Source organism: Syngnathus floridae, chromosome 22 (assembly GCF_059516105.1).
Source record: "Syngnathus floridae isolate MCC-2025c chromosome 22, RoL_Sflo_1.0, whole genome shotgun sequence".
In the NCBI taxonomy this organism is placed as follows: Eukaryota; Metazoa; Chordata; class Actinopteri; order Syngnathiformes; family Syngnathidae; genus Syngnathus; species Syngnathus floridae.
In genome coordinates this window covers 5,992,548-6,014,390 of record NC_142434.1, presented here as the reverse complement: position 1 = coordinate 6,014,390, position 21,843 = coordinate 5,992,548, and the positions used below count along the sequence as shown (strand labels likewise).

The following is a 21,843-nucleotide window of genomic DNA, read 5'->3' as shown; positions in this document are numbered from 1 at the left end:
ATCTTGTTTTTTTTGCTACAACTTGTAATATCACAAGAATATATTTAGATTATTTTCAAAAGTGAGTGTCGTGCCAGGTCACTCTGACATGCGGTGTGACCTTTGGAAACTTCTTGCGTACTGAGGGTGTGACTGGGATTGTCTCATCATGGCGTAAAGACTTAGCTTTCAATTTCCCTTCAACTAAGACGCAGACTAAAGAGAGACAGCCTTCCTAGAAGTTTGACAAAGTACTTTGTAGCAGGATTGGGATCAGACCAGAGACTTCAATAAGTCTTCAGTATTAGTGAAGATCCAGAACTTTTTATTTACATTTAATTTTCATTTTAATCTGATAGTAGACTTTTTACATGCTCCCCTGCGATACTGTTTTAGTTGTATGAGACTTTGAATGGGGAAAATTTAGGAAGAGTTTAATTACTTTTTTTTATAAGGTGTATCAGGTTTGTAATGATGTGAGTCAAATATGAAAGTTGATTCCCAGTGAGTGCAAAAGTATTGGCATTTGCGTGTAATCCTCCCCCCTTGTTACTCACCTAATGGTCTGGCCCATGCCCACTGACGACAATCAGGATGATGTCAGCGCAAAGAGCTCAAAGCAGCTTTGACACAGAGTTGGGACTGTACATGCGAAAATGTCAAAATGTGAACTATGGGATGTGACATTACGAGGATGCCAGTGGTGGGGGGGGGGGCTGGTCTGACCGCAGAATCTATCATCAGATCAACGTGGAGGTGTCTCTGAGCTGTCACTACAAGATCACGTGTGTGCGTGTAATGGGGGGGGGGCTTGCCTCCTTGCCACTCACCATGATGTAATGGGCACAGGCACGCCATCGCCGCAGACGCTCACATTGGCTGAATAAACGCTCACAGAGGGATTTTAGCGATTTGAGTAAACAACTAAGAAGCTCTACTATTGGACGAATGGGAGTTTGTTTCCCCAGCTTCTCTCATATTAACTATTTGCCTATTGGTCCAAAATGAGTCAACCAAAAAAAAAAAAAAAAAACATGTTTGGATGGATTTAAAGCTTTAGCTACTGGATTTGAGCGCTAGCTGCACTCTCCCCTGCGGTATTAGTCTGCCTGCATGAATACAGACAATAAAGCCCCAAAGTCTTCACCTATTTAAGCGAGTTCCCGACACAAAGAAATCAAAAGGTCCAGTCGGCATTGTTGACCGTGTCCCGATGAGGTCCGCTGGTATTGTCCTCGCCGCGGCATCAGTATGCAATTGGCCATGTCGTGTTCATTAGGGTAAACAAGCTGGGCTGCACTGATAGCACTGAGGCCGGTCACCCCGCCTTGGCGCTGGGCCTGATTGCAACACACACACATTTGAGCATTCTCGCAGAGAGGACCCCTCCCCCCCAAAAATAAATACATTGTTCCCTTCGTAACGGCTCAACTGCCTGCTTATAAAACCGGACCGTTTGAATATCCCCAAATTCAAGCGTTGTTGTGCAACCGGAGCGTGATTATGCAACAGGGGTTCACATGATATCAGCGAGTAACATGCAGGAGAATTATTTCTAGCCTACACACACACACTCTGACTCACACACACACACTTGAAGGTCTTGCCACTTTTGAATAATAGATAGAAAGTGGCTTGGAAAACAGTGTGGATTAAAAGCGCACTGACCCTGACCTCGGTCGGACTGCACAAAGAAACATGCGGCAGAGGTGACAATATTCTGACACGAACCAATAAGCTGAGAGGTAGTTGCTAAAGTTTACCGTGTGTGTGTGTGTGTGTGTGTGTGTGTCTGTGAGCCTACTGTGCTCAAATTACCGTCATTGTTGGGAGTAGAGGAATTAGCACGAGCGAAGCTAATTAGAGCTCATATGGATTCTTTCATTAGTCGCCAGCTCAAGTTGTTGCTGTGATGCATTAAATGGAATTTATATACTGTATATAACATTAACTGTATTTTTCAGACAATATGGCACACTAAAAAACACTTAATGTTTTCCAAATTTGATCGTTTGCCTTGTCATCCCAATTTTTTTTATTATTATGTTCGGGTTCGCATTCTGCATCTAACTGCTAGCAGGCGTCCATGTTTTCATCATACGGTGAAAATACATTCAGGGAAATGTAGTCGAACTAGCCAAATTCTATGGTTGCTGGTTAAACCCAATGCAAGTTGAGCTTCTTTCTTTCTAAAATTCCAATGTGAGACCAGTGTGACAAAAGCAAGCAACGCGCTGCATATTTCAAGTGCGGTCTGAACCTAGCATAACAGCGCTAAAGCTATCAAATGAACTTAAAGTAAAATTGATACGACGCTGAATAATAGAATGCACCAAATAATCCGAACAATATGCTAATACTCATATAAAACAAATTTATGTATAGCTAAAAAACACATTTGCAAGACCGCACTCTCTGCTCACCATGCATACCATCACCCACACACACCTAGCAATTTTGTTAGCCTCTTCATTCCCCATTCTGTATGTTTGAAGTCTGAAGAACATTTTATTCATCATATGCCATGATGAAATATAATCCAGGTCAGTATTGCAAATGAGAATCAATTCTCATAAGGAAGTTAGCATTAAGCTTCATCCTTAGCATTATGTATGTGTTTTCAGCCTTTCCTCACGTTCAGGTTCTGACCTACTTGTTACTAATAATTGCTCATTTGGGTTTTTCTTCAAAGAAACCGCGCATGAATAATGAAAGCGCCTTTGCATCATGGTTTGTTCAGGTAACAATGTTGGCATGTCAGGCCTAGGCATTCGATCCGCCGTCCCGATGACATGATGGAATATGTTGGTCGCTCGGTGTTGCCTTTCACCAGCTTTGCTGCTGCAATATTGATGAGCCCGTGTTTTTTTTCCACCCTTCCTCGCTGGCCTCGCCCCGATCAGTTGACGACTTGTGTCACGGCGGCGACGCCTGGGAAGCCACACCAAGGAGCGCGATGTGGCGTAGTGTGTTTTTCCATCTGTCGATAAAGTGGAGCAGCTCATTACGATAGAGTGCTCTCGACAGAGCTGACCTGAAAAGACGAAAAATGTCTACCATACCTCATCAGTACTAAAATTCCTCTAATTTACTTTATCATTATGTGATGTCAACTCACTTGATCCCAATTGGGCTTAAAGTCCCAATGGAGAAAGAACCGTGAATCCTATATATAAAAGTCAATGTCTATGGTTAACTTATTCACTGGCAGCTAAGTGGATCTTTGACGTCTATAGCCGTCAATAGCAGTGAATGAGTTAATAGTACCATTATTGCAGCTGTCCAGCCTACTGGATTCAGTTAGCAATTTGTTGCTAAATTCAGCTGGTAAACCTTTTAATGTGTGTGCCTTGTCTGGAATTCACATCCCCTCCTCAATCAAGCGTGAAAATTGATTTGCAGGTCTCAACTCGGCTCGGCAAAATCACAAAATGGACAGGGGACGAGAATGGCTCACCTGCTGTGTCCTCGTTATCGCTACATCCTCCAAACCACAAGGGGGGGAGGCGGATGTTGTGTCACGCTTCCAATCGCCGGCGGCTGCGCTGTTTTTAATCCCCAAAAGCCATTTACTGGATCCTTCCATCTTATTTGTCGCCATCATTCCCTTAAACAGCAAGTGAGTTAAAACCTTCAGGGTCACGCCCTCTTTTGGTTCCTTCTTTAAGGCTCCATGAGGACTGCAAGAGAATTTCCCGGTTTCTCCTGTCCAATCAATACATGGCCTCTTTATTGTTTTACTGTCAGGGAGTAAATGATTCCTGGAGTGGAGCCAGTCAGGTGAGATATAGTAGTATAGCCTTCGCTATCTCACTTCTCTGCTCATCATATATTCCACTTAGCAAAATGTTTCCTTCCTTGCAATAAACAGGCATTAGCAGGCTAAATGACACCATTAAGCCTTTTATTGAAACGCAGGGAGAGTGACAAGCAGTAAACGGTCATTTTGGACTAAGAAAATATATAATCATTCAATTGAATTGATTTGTATAGATAATTGATAATTTCACATAAAATTTCAATCCATAACATTTGTACAATGCAACTTAAATGTTTGTGTTTGCTTCTTCTGAAGTAACAGGAAGAAATAGGTCGGACTTGAAATTTTTTTCTTCAGCTGCCATTTTGCGTTTGTTTAAAAAGAAAGATTTACCGACTTCCTCAATTCCCATGTTAAAAATGTTTAAAATTCTCTATTAATTGCTAATTCAGTGTATATTGTTTAATAATTTTTTGACTGTCCCTCCTAGAGCTGTCAAAAATAATCGATGAATCGACAAGTAATTGATTTTCAAATTGACAGCTGTTTTAATAATCAACTAGTTTTTTAGAGCCATTTTTTTACCTTAGAATGGGTCAAATCTTTGAATGTTAGCTTCTCAACAGTAATTATTCATTAATTTTGTAGTCATTCATGAAATTATTTTTGGTTTTTCATCAAAACAGGACATTTGAAAACATCTACTTTTACTTCAGAAAAAAGTAACTGCACCTTTAACTGTTTGACGATACAACATGAATCCCTCTTGTGTGATACTGTTCAATTGTTATTTATCACTAAACAATACACAATAAACAACAGTAAATGGGGAAAATAGTTTTGTAATACACTTTCACGCAAAGTGAAATTTTATCCGATTAATCGATGGACTCATCGACAGAATGACCGATTCTAAAAAATGTCGATAGTGACAGCCATAGTCCCTCCTTACTGGTATGTCCCCGGATGACCCAGATAAGCAGCCGTGTCGCATCCACTCTTGTACTCCTGTTGCCTGTTGACTCATGACACCGTGAAAAGCAGGAGGAGGAGGAGGCAGGCGTAGGAGCTTCATCTCCGCCTGAGACCTAAACACTCAGAGCTTGTTTTCATCTCTGCTTACCTTAGCAGAGCTTTGATCCAGGTATTTACGCTCTGTATTGCTGTATAGTTGACATCAATGGCACATGTTTGCCGTAGCTCAGTTTAGATACTACAGAGGCTCGTCGCCAACACCCTGACAGTGATACGACCCGGTTAACACGTGTGTCCCCCCCCCCCCCCCCCCCCCCCCCCCCGCCACCATTTCTGGCTTTGTTGCGTGACGGGCCAAGGGACAGTGATGTCAATATTGCAACATATCATTTGCCAGTCCTGTATTTAGGGGCAAGTGTGTGAAACGTAATACAGTGAACCCCCAGTTTAATGTGAAGCATACATTCCAGGCCCACCTGCCATGGATGAAAATACGCTACATGGAGAGACCATATTAAAGAATTTATTTTTTAAATGGTTTCAACGCCAGCTCTTTGTTTTTATGATTTTGTCAAACAAAAGTGTGAAAATGAAAGCCTAATGCTAACACAATGGGGAAAACCATTGTCAGGCTAATGGAAATTAGCATACCTTCAAACAACCACTACTTTACAGACCTTGGGAACTCGTTTTTTTTACAATTTCTGTTTTTCAGAATTTTTGGGGGTATCTGAAATTGCACCTAGTGACAAACTTCGTATAATAACCTGAATACTTTTATTCACATCAGTTATCCAGCACACATGCGAATTACTCAAGCCTGAGCTTGTTAGCTCATGAGCTAGCCGGTGACTAGCACCCGTAGCCGTAGCGCGGGAAGCACCGCAACCACTCGGTGAGATATTGAAGTGCATGCATAAGATGTGAGACAAATTTTCAGGTTTAGCAGTGATATTAGGTTGACACTTGAAATTTGGCAAAGCCAGAAATAAAGAGTCAAGAATCATCTTATTTCCTGACATAGCGCACAGTCTAACAAAACATTTATTTCGACACACTCACTGGCAAATTGCTGTAGTTACTTTTCGTGAGCGTGCGAATGGGCCAAAATAAAGGCTTGACATTTGGCCGGCGGTGTGCTCTATTTTTCGCCTCCATGCAAGAGCTCAGCGAGTCAGCAAGAACAAGTGAAGGAAAGCAAAATAAAAAAATTAATCGAATAAGACGAGCGGTAAATATGCAGAGTGGAACCGACATTTGCCAGGGAAAATATGATAACGGCGTGCTCTGAGCAGATGGAGACGGAGTGCGAGTTCAGTGACATCATTGGACTTTGTATGTGTGTGTGTGTGTGTTGAAAGTAGATGTGAGTTCAGTGGAGCGTGTACTGCAACCGGGAGGGGGAGAGGAGGGGGCGGGGGCGAGGCGGTGACGTTATTGTAATCTGGAATACTGAGAAGCCCAGCTGTGCAGAATCAGGGCATGGCTTATGTTACGTCACACACGCTCTCACACACACAGACACACACTGGCACTTGATGTCGTGAGTTCTGAAGAAACGCGATTGTCACGAGGGGGCAAAGTTCAGGAGGGCAAGCGCTCCTCTGTGTGTGGTACCTTTCATGACACACCCCTCAGGCTACCTACCACATGTAAACATTCATTACAAAAATATTATTAAACTGGTGGAAAACTTTTGCTATAAAATTGCTCAGAGTAGCCCAGTGGTTATTTCGTCAGATGATTGCAGTCACTTGTTGCTAGGCAGAATTGCCAAAACCCCGTCAGCCGTGTCCGGGAGGCACCTACAAAAAACTTGAATTGGATTATGGGACGATACTTGGTAAAACTCAAGTACCAAGCCCACCCTTCACAGTTCTAACTGCGTTCTTAGTCGACCTCAGGGTAAATATATGGGAAATAAAAAAAGTCCAAGATGAATCTGGTAGGACGCTGCCTCTAATCTCAAGTGGCCCCGCTACCCAGTTAGGCTTCCCTCTCGGGCCCTCAGAACCTGCCTTGCATCCTGGGAAGGAACTTAATAAGGAGCATTTGGGAGCCCTCGTAAAAAATAACCAGCTCATGCTGTGGACTGTTTTTGAATGCATCTCGACCCAAGCGACTCATGGCACCGGCGCCGCAAAAAGAGCCGCGGGGGGAGCTCGTGCAGTGACCGTATTTGGCAATGACCCCGGGAAAAGGGACTAGCCCCCCCTCCCCTCCCCTCTGTCCGCCTCCCATCTTCACTGGTTATTTTTGACCTTCTCCCTTTTGTACCGGCCTTGATAAACATCAAAAACCTTTTTAGAAGCCTTGTAGAAATGACTTTTATGGGCCGAACTAGCCGATGTCGCTGTGTTTGGTACGGAGACGGATCCCATGTGGTAAAGCCATTGGACAACATTAGAGTATATTGCGCAATCAGCATAATGAGCATAAATAGACAAATTACTGTATGCAGTTGTAATATTTCATCGAGGTAATAAGTCAAATCTTTTTAGCGTTTCAGACCAATACACTAAATTGCCTTACCTGGTTAAACGAAGAATAAATTAAGTGATCATGACAATACTCTCTTGGGTAAATCATGGCCCAACCAGAAAATTTTGCAATTGTTTTGGGTATACCGGCCATAGTGTTAGTTTGCAATCAATTCAGCTGTCTGTCGGTTGGAGTCTGGGTCTTGTCTGTGTGTGGTCTAAGTGCTGAATCGGCAATCTCAACCCACTCTAGTGGACCTAAGTGAACATAAGTGCTTGGCGGGGTGCCTCCCTGTATGCTAGGTTTGACTTGCTAGGTTTGTTAGCTAACCTTGACTTGTGAGTCATCTCCACTCGAAACGTAAAGCACCATTTGACCGTTCCCCCGGTGCGGCCACGTCACTGTTTCCCGTGCATTATCGCCACTTCCTGTCGTTGGCAAAACCGGCTATAGACGTAGAGGTCGTTAGCACATTGACTCTCAAGTGTCGCACCCTCGACATGACCGTCAACTTCCTGTCACTGACTGCCTCCCGTCAAAAACAAGAGAAGCGGCTTCAGGATGACCTCTCGCAGTCACGACCGAAACACACTACTAAAATATTATTTTCAGACTGACATATTCACATTCTACCCAATTTGTAGGCCAACCCGACCACATTTGCGTCGACGTATGGCGTAATTAGCGTCCTGAGTTATTTATAGCCGGCTGCGGAATTGCTGGGCGGGCCTCAGGCCTGATTAAGCCACACGCCAATCAAATATTTATGGCTTCCTGCAGGAGAGGAGCTTGTCCTCTTTTGTACGCTGCACCATGGAAACACAACAGGAAGCGGCAAAGCCCCGTTGAGAGGAAGTATTCCCTACGAGGGAATCAGCTGCGCTGTCATCAACAAGCAACGCGGCACGCTAATCGAAATTTTTACTACAAGATGTTTCTCCTCTGGTTTTCAAAGAAAACTCGAGGATAAAAATGAGATTACTCCCAGGTGGGGAAATCAAGTACATTTAATTTATTCACTCCTTTTAAATGCTAATAAACAGACTTGATGAGGTTGCAAAGGTCTTGAAAATGTCAATTTCAAACCTTTTAATTGTTGGGAAGTCCTCGGGAGACCAAACATGTACGTCCAGGATGAATGAAAGCATTGTTGTGTCATAACGAGACAATGGCCTACCAATCAGGCTTCCATATGTAAAACAAAATGGAAGCTTAGTTGACGTACAAGGTGACATTTCTAGCCAAAATAACACCATTGGTTATGAAACTGAATTTATTTGAATATGTTTTGGGAATAAATGTATTTGCAAAGAGAGATTCTACAAAATTCTTCTTCCAATGTAATCAACATCTAGTATGGAATAAACACAGCTTCCCCAAAGGCTTCCATTTCCAAAGTTGTGCGAGTGCAGTGACATCACACAAGTCCCACGTGTACGTTTGTGTATTTGTGCGTGTCTGTTTTTATCACATCCTCTCCCTCCTTTTCTCACTTTCCATTCGCACATTTTGACTCTGCCAGCGACGCCTTCAATCGCCACAGTTGCACTAAAGAGCACATCTGTTTACTTAGACTCTGGTCGGTCCCAGCGGGGCCTCGTGGCGCTCGGCCAGCACGCGCTATGTGTGTGCGTGCGTGTGTGCGACGTGTGTTTGCAGTTGAGTCGTCGCGTTTTCCGTTTGAGACTGAGATGGGGCACAGATGAACGCAGCTGGAAAAAAAAAATATATCTATGTATATTAGGGTTGGTGTGTGTTAGTGTGTTGTTGTGTTAGCATTGTTGTGTTAGCATTATTTATTTAAATAGAACAAACTATTGCTTTGATTACATGCTTTATTTTTATATTATATTTTATTTATTTATATATATATATTTTATATTCTTATTTTATTTATACACACACAAACACAAACTATATTGAGTGAGAGTGGGTGTGGGTCCTTCCCTCCAAGGACAAACGTAATCTTTGCCGCAGCGTGAAGCAGAGAAAGCTGCAGAATGTGTCAAAAGGGTTGAAATTGCAATTACACAAGAAATAGCAGCAAGAGTAAGACGTGTCCTTCGGTCACTAATATGCTCCAGTTTGTTTTTAGAGGACATATTTCATCTAGTCATTTCCATTGTAATGTAGTTTCAGCTTGTGGGGAAAAAAATGCTATTTTCGTGTCCTTGGTTTGCTGGAATAAAAGACACGCTCACAATGACACATTTATGTACTACGTATTTACAGAAGCTCTTTGCTTTGAAATGGAATGTCTATCATTATTCTTTTACTCAACATGTTTCTGTAAAGTGAATTCAAAGTTTTGCTAATCCAATGTGCATTGCCTGAAAATTCAGTCAGCTGGCGTCACGGAGTGCCTCGTGGTTTGCTGCGAGTACACGCATACCACACTGAGAATGACAAAGTGTGTAGGCAGGCTTTTATTAGTATTATTATTTTTAATTTAACCCAACAGCTAGCGTGTCTACAGAGTCTTTGCGCTGATTCACTTACAGCGAGTATCAACATGAGTCGAATCAGATCAAAAATATCTTGACTCTTATTTGCATAATCTCATTTCCACCATTCACCCGTCGTAAAATCACATTAACTTTATCAAGCCATTTGCATCCCCTGTTCCATTTTTACCCCTTGAGTGCTAGTTAATCGTCAATCAATAACCACCCTAAGACCTTACAAGCTCTGCTCTGTCAAATTAAACATGTCATAAAGATGCTAACGCACTCAAGGATCGCTATTTGCTCGACCAGATACCTCATATGCAAACACACATTCAGAAATTAGCATTTTTAAAGTGGAAATTGAGAGAAAAAATGTCCCATGGGAGCTGGGTACATATTTTCAGCCCAGTGTGTTGCTGTGTGTTCTTTTTCTGTCCAGCCCCAAGGCTCCATGAATGTCCTGACTTCTGTTGCTTCAGATCGCCTTGCAGCCCAATTAGATGCTCACTCACAGAAGCACACACTCACACACACACGCACGGTTACAGCATTTACCACACAATGTTAACCCGCTTCACCATTCATTGTTCTACATGAATAAGTCGGCCATTACGACGCATCTCGTGAAGCCTTCCGAGAGGCGAGCTGCTCATCGCCTTGGAAACGGCAGGCTGGGCAGCCGAGGGAACGCTGTTCTCCGGAGGAATGATGTTATCGCTGTGCCCGGGTCAGCTTAGGACAGACCCCTGCAGGCCTCCCGTGTGCTCACTCCTCATAGGACAGGAATGTGCGATTCAGCGGCGATGCGGGATGGAATTCATGGGATGCGAGCAGATCGGGTTGCGTAATCTCACTATAATCTTGTGTGCTACCTATAAAGAAATATGATTACGGTGCGTGTGGTAGTAATATTGCCCTGTCGCTATGTCATTCTATTTACATTTCATCGCAATTGTATTAAATGCTATTCACTGCCAAGGACGTTTATAGTCGTCAACTGGAATCCAATCGTTTACCGCCACCAACAAATATATTCGCAAAGTGTATTTTCCAACGGCATGGAAGAGGGTCTCGTGCATGTTTTTGTCAAATTCATGTTTATAAACCACTGTTATGACTGATAGATCCCCATAGATGGCGCTATTGCGTCGCTTTGGATTTGAGATCAGCGTATAGTGAATTTCGGATCGCCACGTCTATTATGAAGGAGAGAATAAGTAACCTGATGGAAGTCGGACATGTTTAGGCACGTCGCAGACAAACGGGGTATGTACACATCTGGTGTGAACGGAGAATGGGTTGGTCGTAAGAATTGTGTTGTGATCATTAGGAAAGATCAGACAGTTGGTTGTAAATTAATTTTACCGTCCAGAACCTTTTTCTCAGTCTTTTGTCAATTTGTAAAAAAAAAAATGCATCAAAGCAATAGTTGTGTTTCTTTCCCTACTATAATGCTGTTTTTCTCTACTCGTTGGTCAAAAGTTGTTTTTGATTACCGTACTGCTGATTATTGAAAAATAGGAAAGGCTAGAACACAGCAGGCAACCTTTGCACAAATACAAATAATTATGTTGCTGTTTTTCCCTCCTCTTCTTCCACAAACTCTCTCACTTGTTCCCCTTATTGATTTTAACGGCTTGACGCACAACTGAACTTTGACCACAAATATTTTCGCCGAGCCATGATTTAAAATCGATAAGGTTTCGACACTGACGACGGCTGAAATGCGCTCAGTCATTTATAAAGTACTTTTGTGCTTAAGTCTTTCCCTATCTCCTTTCCACCATGTGACACACTCTTGATTAACAGATACAGTATGACCAGGTTTGTGTTGGACTAGAAATAGTGAATGATGCACTTCCCTTTGTTTCCGTGCACTTGCTGTTTTGATGCCATGGCGGTCAATAAGTGAAATAAAAGGACACTCTACTGGAACTGTTTGGTGTGCAGAGGTGGTTGGAGAAGCCAAAAACGGTTCTCAAGTATGACTTCTGAGACTTGAAAATAATATGACTGAAAGTGAAAATAAAAAGTAAGAAAATAGTATCCTATAGTTTTGGACTTTATGTAGGTAGAAATAGAATGTTAAGAATGACGAATGGAATAGAAGAATCAGAATCGATTAATCGACAACAAATCGATTATCAAATTAATCTTGTATTTAAATAATTGAGTAATCGTTTAAAGACATTTAAATTGTTCAAATCTTCTGATTTCAGGCTCGCGAACATAATTATTCTCTGATTTTTCTAGTCCTTCATGATAGCAGACTGATTTTTATTTTTGGTTTAATCCAAATAAGTAATTTGCAAACATCTGCTTTTACTTTAGAAAACAATAACTATCAATCCATCTTGTGTGATGTTGCTTAATAGTTGTTTTGTTATTTTAATCACTAAACAAAATAATTGTTTAATAAATAGCAATAACAGGGAATTTTTTGAAAATAAATTGTAATGCAAATAAAATTGCATCCGATAATCGATCAAGTAGAATAATCAAGTCAAAAAATATTTCATAGCGACAAACCGATTTTGCAAAATAAACAAATTGCATTTTTTTCCCACCTCAATATTGTGAATTCCATTTAATATACAATTATTTGTTCAAGATGCTCTTCCCATATATTTTTTTTATCCATTTCAGTTCAATTGCATCCTACTACGTTGCAATGTCAATTTAAATTTGATTAATCGTTCAGTCCGAGTTACTACCCGCTCGCCTCAATGTGCGACATAAGAGAGCATCCGTTCTAGGTTTGATACGATCAGTTAAGCCACACGTTTGCTCGTCAGCCGTTTTAACCTCCTGAGAATAAAATAGGTCACTGTTTTGAGATATTCGCCAATCACATCAGGCTGGATTACCACATGTCGCCAAAGCCCGTGGGGATATGTGTACTATTAGATATTGAAAATTAACTGGTGGATTTGGTTACAATCTCCTCTTGCTTTTTTGGTGAAAGCAGCGTTCAGCGCCCCCGCTGTGGTTTATCGAGGTGGGAGTGGGGGTGGGGGGGGGGGGGTGTTGTGATGTTTCACAGGCACTCGATTGTCAAAACTTTCACTCTGATGGTGATAAAATGATACTGGCCAACTCAAGTGCGTCATGTGGTTCAAAACGTGGATTTCCTACAAATTATCACATGCTAATTTATGTCTACTACAATTAGAAAAAAAAAATTCTGTGTTCCTAAAAATGGTATCTGCTATCTTAAGTCCCGCTGACCCACTACATGTTGATCCGGGAAATGTTGCACTTCAATTTCAATTTACAAAATTGAATGTAACATATCCTATATCTATGGTCGCCTAACCTTGTCATGGGTTGTGCTTGCTTACGTACAATCCACTCAGCCCCACGCCCACCCATGTCTACGGACTATTCATGTTGCAAACGATGAGTCATCAATCACTGTCAGCAATCAGAGATCCAATCAAAAGAACCTTGCCAGGGTCCCGTCTGCACCGACTGATAGAAACATTTTTCATTTTACTGTATCCACCCGTCTGAAGACGTCAGTTTTTCAATCTGTATAGATCAGGCGTCTCAAATTATCAGGCTGCTGCAGAACGTGAGGATGAACTGATCATTTGAATCAGATGTGTTTAACAAGGGGAACTTGGAAAACATGTAGGAATGCAGCTCCCGAGGACTGGACTTTGAGACCCCTGGTTTAGATGGAAAGGAACAATTCAAAGACGTGACCTTGGTTGGTAAAAGTTGTGGGGAGGAGGAGGGGGGGTATATCCTGTTAGCATGCAACATTATTCTGCGGTAATCTCATCACGTTATCGAGTGGCTTGACAACATTCTCAAACTGCACAGAATGTGCAAAAGCAAGGTGTCAACTGGAGGAGAGTGAGAATTATCGGTGCCGCAGTCAGCCTTGTACAAAAGGCCTGTTTTTTTTGTTGTTGTTTTATTTTTTAAATTGAAAAAACTTTCTGCTGTCTGTGTTTCGGTCTGATTTGTGAACATATCACATGAATTATCATTTAAGATCCTCATTTGTCATGTTATCACTCTTGTTTTGGTTCTGAATAGGAAGTTCTGCTCAGAGCAGAGGCTGTCCTATTTTAGTGGGATAAGGGCTGCGGGCCACCCCAAAATTATTTTAAAAAACAGTATTTGTCTCCTGACCTTTAAAAGATAGTTAAATATAACTACGCACACACAAAAGGATAAAATAAGTAATAAAAATTGCTTGATGGATTGGCCTCAGATGAAAAAGTCTAGACACCCCTGCTTTAGAATTTCGCATAGGGGTTGGCTTTTAATGGGCGTGGCTCCACTTTTGCTCCTTCCTCGTTCAAGTTTGTCAATGAGTGCCGGTGGAATAAAAGAGGGGGGTATTCCTAAACTAGCTGGCTTCTATGGCGCTAAACAGATATTCTCACAGTCCATCAGGTGTGTGACTAAGCGTGCCGTTGTCAGCGTGATGGAGGATGAGACTCGATAGTGCCGCCGCCCACACAAACACACACACAGAGGCCTCCCTGTTCCCCATCTGTCACCCGCTACTCAGCAGACCGCAGTGTCACCTGTCAAAAGTGCTGCTCATTGATTGCTACTGCAAGGTGGGCCTTGTCGCTATTAGATTTCACACAACTGTTTTGTGCGTGTGTGTGTGTGTGTGTTTTAGCCATGGCAGCTGTTTGGACACAGGGCTTCCATTGTAGCTAGCCAGCTGACTTTAAAGATCTCATCATGGAGAGTTAACAATCGCTTGTTGGATAATCGGCCTGGTTCATTATCGGCGAGTGAAAGCTAAGCTAACACTTTTTGTTTTCAATAGAGGTTATTGGTCCTTTAAAGTTGAATCAAAATTGGACTGCAAATCTCTCGGGGAAAATGTCGGAAAGGAATCTAACAGTTAGCAGTCCCCATGTAGAACGAGAAGCCAGATAGCATCATGATAGCGTCTTTTCCGTTCCGATCTTTTTTTAAAGCATCCCAAAAATCCAAGACTGATGAGATCAATAACTCACCAATTGGGAACTGTCGAGTCTCGCTAATTAAATCCCAGAACCACATTGATGAATGCGACTTGACACGGGGTTGTAAAACCCGAGGCCGTCCTTCCTTTACCGCAAAGTACCGACTTGTTGACACGTCGGTATTGCTTTATTAGAACACCTCCATGTTTGTTTGTGTCGGGGAATGGGATCAAGTTCTTTGAGAATGGCTTGACGACAGGAGAAAAAAGAAGGAGGAGGAAAAGGAGATGGCCAAGCCGTGAGCAGTCTCCATGTCCCAGCGCTTCCTTGGGTTACTCACCGGTCTCATCCATTATTAGTGGACCTCATCCATAATGGATGTCGTCGGTACAAAGCCACCGAATGACGCTCCAGGCTCGTGCCGGACGGGAGCGTCGCAAGGTTGTGACCTACATAAAGAAGGAAAATTGGAGATGGCTCAACAGGAGGGTGAAAAAAAAAATCATTACATTTATTAGTCTAACTTCCTGGAATAATTTACTACCTTACAAAACAAGGCCTTGAACTGGCTGTTTTCCGTCTCGTTGCGCATCCAACGTGAATATCAAGATAACAAGCTTCGTGATGATTTGCAGACTTGTGTGCTGTACTCCCCTTCGATTCTTTTTGCCTTTTTTAGCAAGATGCTAGCGCTCTGGAGAATGTATTGTCGCTCACACCCTCCTGTTTGTGTTTGACACTCGACCGTTTGACACGGGGAAGTAAAACAGAAGATTCAGGCCCCGAGCCAATCGCCAATCTTGGCCAGGCAGACCTTGAAGACCAAGGCTCTGACATTTTCATCGTGCCATCCAAGTGAGACACGTGTCACCAAGGATAAACTTGCCAGATAGATAGGTTGTAAATCCTTGACTCCGGTTCAGTTTTTTTAGAGACGAGGTCTCCGGCGTGAGCTCACACTTGCCATGACTTATTTGGACTCCTCTGGGTGATTCTGAAACTGGGCTAGCCGAAAAGTAGGCTAGCCGTTAAACTGGGCTACGGATGAGAATCACGTGGTCTGCTCTCTGTGGATTTAGGCACCATGTGTCACATGACCCGCAAACCAGTCGGAAAACTTAAGTGCACGTCACATGACACACTAAAAGGGCGGAAAGTTTCCATAAACCATCTCGGTTAGAAAATAGATGACGGCGGAGGAAAATTGCATGTTAAAAGTCAAGGGTTGAGTGCGTTTGAAAGAACTTCCCACTGTCTTTTTTTTTTGTTTTGTTTTTTACACTATATGGACAAAAGTATTGGGACGCATGTCCGCAACACTGCAATCTTAAGACTTTGAAGCTACTTTTCCAAAACCTCATCAGATAACAAATCCAGATTCAAAATGGCTGCCAAGTCCTCTCGCCAAATGTTGTATATTGTCCATTTCCCATGATTAAAGACCATTTTTTTTCATTTACGACAGACTAGTGTGAAGTTAGAAGTAGAACATCCTGCTGTATTTGATCCAGCTAAGAGTTTTCCCTCTGACTGACCAAAGAGGTAATTGACACACACACGCACACACACGCGCACACACACACACACACACACACACACACACACACACACACACACACACACACACACACACACACACAGGTCATTACATTACCGCTAAGCGTCTCCATAAGCATCTCCATAAACCCATGCAGGCATATCTGACATATCCATCTGCTACACCAGGATCATGCCCCCCCCCCCCCCCACTCCCCCCATCTTTCCCTCTCTAAATCGGGGTTAGGGGTGTGTCAGTGCTAGTGGTGATGGAACATTGTGTAATGACAGGGTTGTTCCTAATGTTTTTCGCCCACATGGATGTGACTTTTATTGGGCCTGAATGAAATAAGTGTATGCTTTAAGGATGATTAGTTCTTGATGGATTGTGTCTGATGCTGCCCACTTAAGTTCTGTCCTCTACCATCGGTACATTGTGTTTGACATTAGAACCGGTTTATGTGAAATGTGTTTTCCAGTCCAAGCGCTGTGGAGCCACAATAAACATGTCAACTCGCTTGAATGGCTTGCCGCTTAATTGCAACATCAATTGGTGGCGCTTTTTTATTATGCTAGGTTTATGCTAGGTTTTATTATGATATATTTTAGCAGCTTTACTTGGACTGCGACGAATCTAAGAGATGAAAATAATCTTAATTCAAATTTCCCATTGTCCATTCATGAGGCTATTACCTCAAGGAGGAGGTTGAGGTGTTTATTTGTGTTCGACCCCAAAGCAACATATTGCTTTTTCCTCGCAGTGCCCTCCTCGTCTCCCAGGGGGAAAGCCCCCCCATGAGAACGAGAAGAAATGGGGTGTAAAGGGCGCCAAGTTCCCATTGGATCTGCCCCCGTGTTTGCCATCTGTGCCCAATCCAGGCAAAACTCGGCTACACCGAGGAGGAAAAACTCAATTCTCTCTTGCTTTCCAAATGTTCTCATTAGTGTGACATTAATTGATCCTCAGTCTGTACCAGCTAACACAATACTTCTTAATTGCCTCCAATTTAACCAAAGTCCCCTTAGCCAGAGGCGTCAGTTCCTCTCTGGTCTCATTTATCCTTGCTCCCAACACCTTCCACTGTCCTTAAGCACCACTTGATATTTTGATTATGTACGTTTCCTGTTATGTTTTTCACTATAGCTTCTCCACGGGTTTAAATGCAGGATCTCAGGTGATGTCTGAGGCATGTTTTGCCGTATCAGGTCTATTTAGGTGCCCCGGATTGTTGCCGCCGTGTCAAACCTTCAGTGCTGCCTGCTGTGCTGTAAATATGCAGGCTATTGACGGAAAACAGAAGGCAACATGTCCGTAACCAAAAGCGTGCCAACACCCTTCTATGGTACTTCTGTGCCCCCACATACACACTAACACACTTTTACAGACCCTATATAGTCTCTCACTCACACATGCACTTATTAGGCTGGGTGGGTCACTTTCTCCTTGCACTTGTAGTGACTTATTGTGTGCAAGTGGAAACTTGGCCAGATTGTTTTAGTTGCTGCCGTTAGGCTGCACAGCCCTGAACAAAATTGAATTACTGGGTTAGAAAACTGCAACGAAATTATACCGAATTGAATTTCTCATAGCTGAGCGAACACATCTGGAAAATTTGGAGAGTGGTTGAGATACATGGTTGCATAATGTCAACAGATGCTAATGTATTTTTTAAACTTACTTTTATGTTGACAAATGGGTAAAGATGATAAGGTTGGGACAGATTACAGAAAATAGTTGTGATTATGGAAATAAATCTTTTCATACACTGCTATAATTTGAGCCACACTATTGTCACTTGTTGTTAGGCAGAATTTGTGGATTGCAGATGATTACAATAATACAATGACCGTGCAACATTTGTAACTCAAATCATTTTTCTCCGTTGAAATTAATGTAAATATGTTCAATTCATTTTGGCCTCACAAAAAAATAATTTAATTTATTACAAAAACACTTTAATGACCCAAATGCATAGAATGTAATTAAACGGTTGTCACTTTTTTTTTTTTGTTCAATCCATTCTGGCCACACACAAAAAAATATTTAATATATTACAAAAACACTTCAATGACCCAAATGCATAGAATGTAATTGAATGGTTGTCACATTTTTTTTTTTATTTTCTGCTCCAATTCAATGGACCTTGTGCTGCCATTTGGTCTGTACGACTTGGCCTGTTTGGCCTGAACGTTATTAATTTCTCTTTGCAGATGCTAAAGAATATATGATAAAGAATTTTTTTTATCTGTCTTTATGTGTAACATAAAAATCACTTAAGGATGTAATTGATTTGATTAACTAAAAATAAAATATGAAATGAGGCATAGCCCCACCTATGGTACTGGAGGAAGAAACACATTTTGCTCAATAAAGTCGTTTTGTGCAATATCACACCTATTTCCAGTCCACACGTCTTTCACAATAACTCCTTGTCCGCTCCCTTCTCCATTTTTATTTTTTCTCCCTCTTTCCCGACAACTCTGGCCTTTGTCCCGTCGGACGCTCGGCCCCTCGGCGGCCGCCTGCAGTAAATTCCTGCGGCGGTTGGAAACACAAACATGGGCCGTTCGCGATAGAAGTGACAACACAAGCGGCGCTTTGTACGACGCGCTCACAAGCTTTCCCTTCACACACCTGTATCATGAATTCATTCTTATCTGACAGCTATTTTCCAAACGATTTAACACTTTTGCTAATCATATAATTGAAGACCTTTTGAGTAGAAGGCGGAAAAAGTAATAAAACAAACTGTAGTATACGATCAACAGAAATGACCCGAGATGATATGTTTTCAAAACTTTGCCCACACATCATGTGTCTGAAAACTATTTGCCACCTCTCTCTCTCTCTCTCTCTCTCTCTCTCTCTCTCTCTCTCTCTCTCTCTCTCTCTCTCTCTCTCTCTCCTCCCTCTTGAAAAGGAGGAAGCCCACAAAAGCCTTCCCCTCACTGCCTTCCACCATGTGCCAATGTGCTGAGCCAGTGGAAAAAGCGACATCCGTTGGAGCAACGGCGTCGTGTAGAAAGATCAAGTGACCTCGTGGAAGCCATATTCATACGGCACTTGAGTAAGAACAGGAACATTGTTATTTTCCACTCGCTTGACCTAAAGAGGAACAACATCTCCCTCCAGTCAGCATGTAACAGTTTTTTTGTTTTTTTTTTACTGATGAGCTGTGCCGTGTCATGCACTTTTTCCATCCTCTCTGAATGAGACATTGTTCCCAGTGTGAATAGACGAAACACTTGAATGCACCCAGCTATGTGAACATGTGATAAGATCACCGCAACGAGTGAAAGTGATCACGTCATTGAAGGTTTTCATTGAAACTGTCAAAGGTCTCCAAATGAGAATGATTGGCCATTATGACTTACTTGAAATACTCTCATAACAGTAATTAATAGGAAGGTAATAGCAGTCAATGGGAACTGGCATCCCTCAAGGAACTGGTCTCAGCCCCCATATTTTTCTGTATAAATACAAATAATAATTATTACATGATCCTAAAATCCTAAAAAGTGTCTAATTAATAATATAAATTTAAATTTTTTTTCGCAGTTTGTATGTAGGTGTGTAAAATACAAACACATTAAGTGACTGCTATCTCACTGTATTTACATTGATTTAAATTTAAAGTATTTCTAGATTCATGTAAAATTCAATAAATTCAATTGAATACAAAATATTACACTATAAGTCACAAAAGTGTCAATAAAATCTGATAAAATAAAATGAATACAATTAAAATTTAATTAAATGCAATGTAAGTAACATCATAAAAAAAAAAAAAAAGCAACCACAGACATGCTCTCATTGTGACACTTGCTGTTCAACCTTTAATTATTAGTCATGCTGGCTTGTCTCATGCATGGAAGTTCTTCCCCGGCAATTAAAGTTCTATGTTGGGATGAACGCGCACACACTCAACCACAGCTAATTTGGTTCAGCCTGAAAACCGCTACTTTCCACCACACTTGTATTTTTTAATCTGTGAAAAGAGTTCAACATCCATAGAACTTTTTTGGGTGGAGGGAGCATGCCGTGACACCGCCATGTTGAGTCATATAGTCCAGCTCTGGTGACAACACATTAGCATGCAAAGGAAATAATGACACTTGACATTTACTGCAGTTCACGTGATGCTCCAGAGCATGTGGCATGTTTCCATTAAGGAACTGAGTCAACACACAAAACAACAGCAGTGAGATAAATGACTGTTCTGTAAAAAAATAAAAAATCATTGACATCAGTGACAGGAAATAAATCAAAACAACAGCCGTATTTGTGAGGCCAGCCTGCAGCAGGGTGTTAAGCGTGTAATAGATTTGAAGTGGAGATTTGGTGGTTTCATGGCCAACTTAGTCACATCTGCATCATTTAGACACGACTGTTAGCTATCATGAAAATTAGAGGAATGGTGTCACTTTAGACTGTGAGCCACTAAAACCACAGACTATGAAATCCACAATAAACAGCCTTCTTCATGAAGGGCAGGCACTCACAACGAGGCGCTCTAAAACTATCAGACCAGCACAAAGCCCTAGTCCGTCAAATCAGGACTTTAGAAAATAATAAAAAAAAAAAAAAGTCAACTAATCAGTATGTAACTAACGTGTAGCAATTGCACAAGCAAGCTTGCATCAATCTAAACTCCTTTCCTCTAGCTTGTTAGCTTTCTCTTCTTTTCCTTCCAAATCCTCCTCCTCCTCCACCTGACCTACATGTGACTCACAAGTTCCCAATAGCAACAAAAAAAGTTTCAAACTTGCACATTTACACCGATTGTGCGTGCATTGTTGAACTTTCGCTCTGTTTGCTAAGCCGCCGTGTGTGCTGAATGCACAGGCGTTAATGATAAGTCCCATTATGTCGAGACAGCAAGTGTATTATTACACACTGAGGTTTGACTGCTCTCTGTTTATCAGCCAAAGTTAATGACTGTGTTTAAGCTTTCATTTGCTTCCTTTTATGCATGCATCTTTACCGCATTGTCAGTTGAGGTTTCACCTTCCCTGCAAATACACTTGATGGGATTTGACATAATTCTCCAATGCACAATGACTACAGGCATTGAAGGCGAAGAAGAGAAAAAAAGGCCCGACGTCATGGAAAGAATGACGTCAGGTTACATTAGTGGCAAGAAAGGGGACGAGTTTAGAGTGGCCTAGGTGGAGTCACTTGGTGATGTCTTGAGAAGGAGAGAAAAAAAAGATGCAGCACATTAAGGCGACGGTGAGTACTTTGTGTATGCTGCATCATAGGCTGGTGGGAACTCTTGAATAATTCCGTTATTATACAGAGACGAGAGCAAAGAGGGACTACGAGAAAGGGATTGGGGTGGGGGGGTCATGACGTAACCGTTTCCATAGGCGACGATATGCGGTTTGAGCCAATGGGAATTCACACCAGCGGACTGGCCCCCGCCCCCTTTGGACGCGCATCACATGTCCCCGGTGGAGTTGTGGAAAAAGGCAACACGGGGATGCAAGAGCAACACCCCCAAGCACTTCCACTTTCGTTTACACGTGAGTTCCACTAAAGTAAACGTCAAATATGACGTCTGATGTGCTTTTTAACTCGGGTTTTTTGTTAATACTCCACCAAATAATTGGAATAACATGTTTAGATCAGTATGAGAGCAAAAGCCTACATTTACAACATGAATTTAAACAATTGTTCTGTTTCTAATGCAATTAGGTCGGTTCAATGAGCCATGTCAATCTA

General features: G+C 41.9%; 1 protein-coding gene across 2 annotated transcripts in view; it reads left to right on the top strand.

Annotated features, from left to right (window-relative positions):
- The first annotated feature begins 16,105 nt into the window (after positions 1–16,105).
- The window catches only part of atp2b1a (ATPase plasma membrane Ca2+ transporting 1a), a 29,119-nt gene continuing 23,381 nt past the window's right edge, over positions 16,106–21,843 (top strand). Inside the window, exon 1 of one of the 2 annotated variants that reach the window (XM_088367502.1) lies at positions 16,106–16,124. The gene's annotated coding sequence lies outside the window, so the exon portion shown is untranslated. Of the gene's footprint in view, positions 16,125–21,401; positions 21,645–21,843 lie in introns of those variants that run through there. The other variant, XM_088367503.1, reaches the window with a different exon arrangement.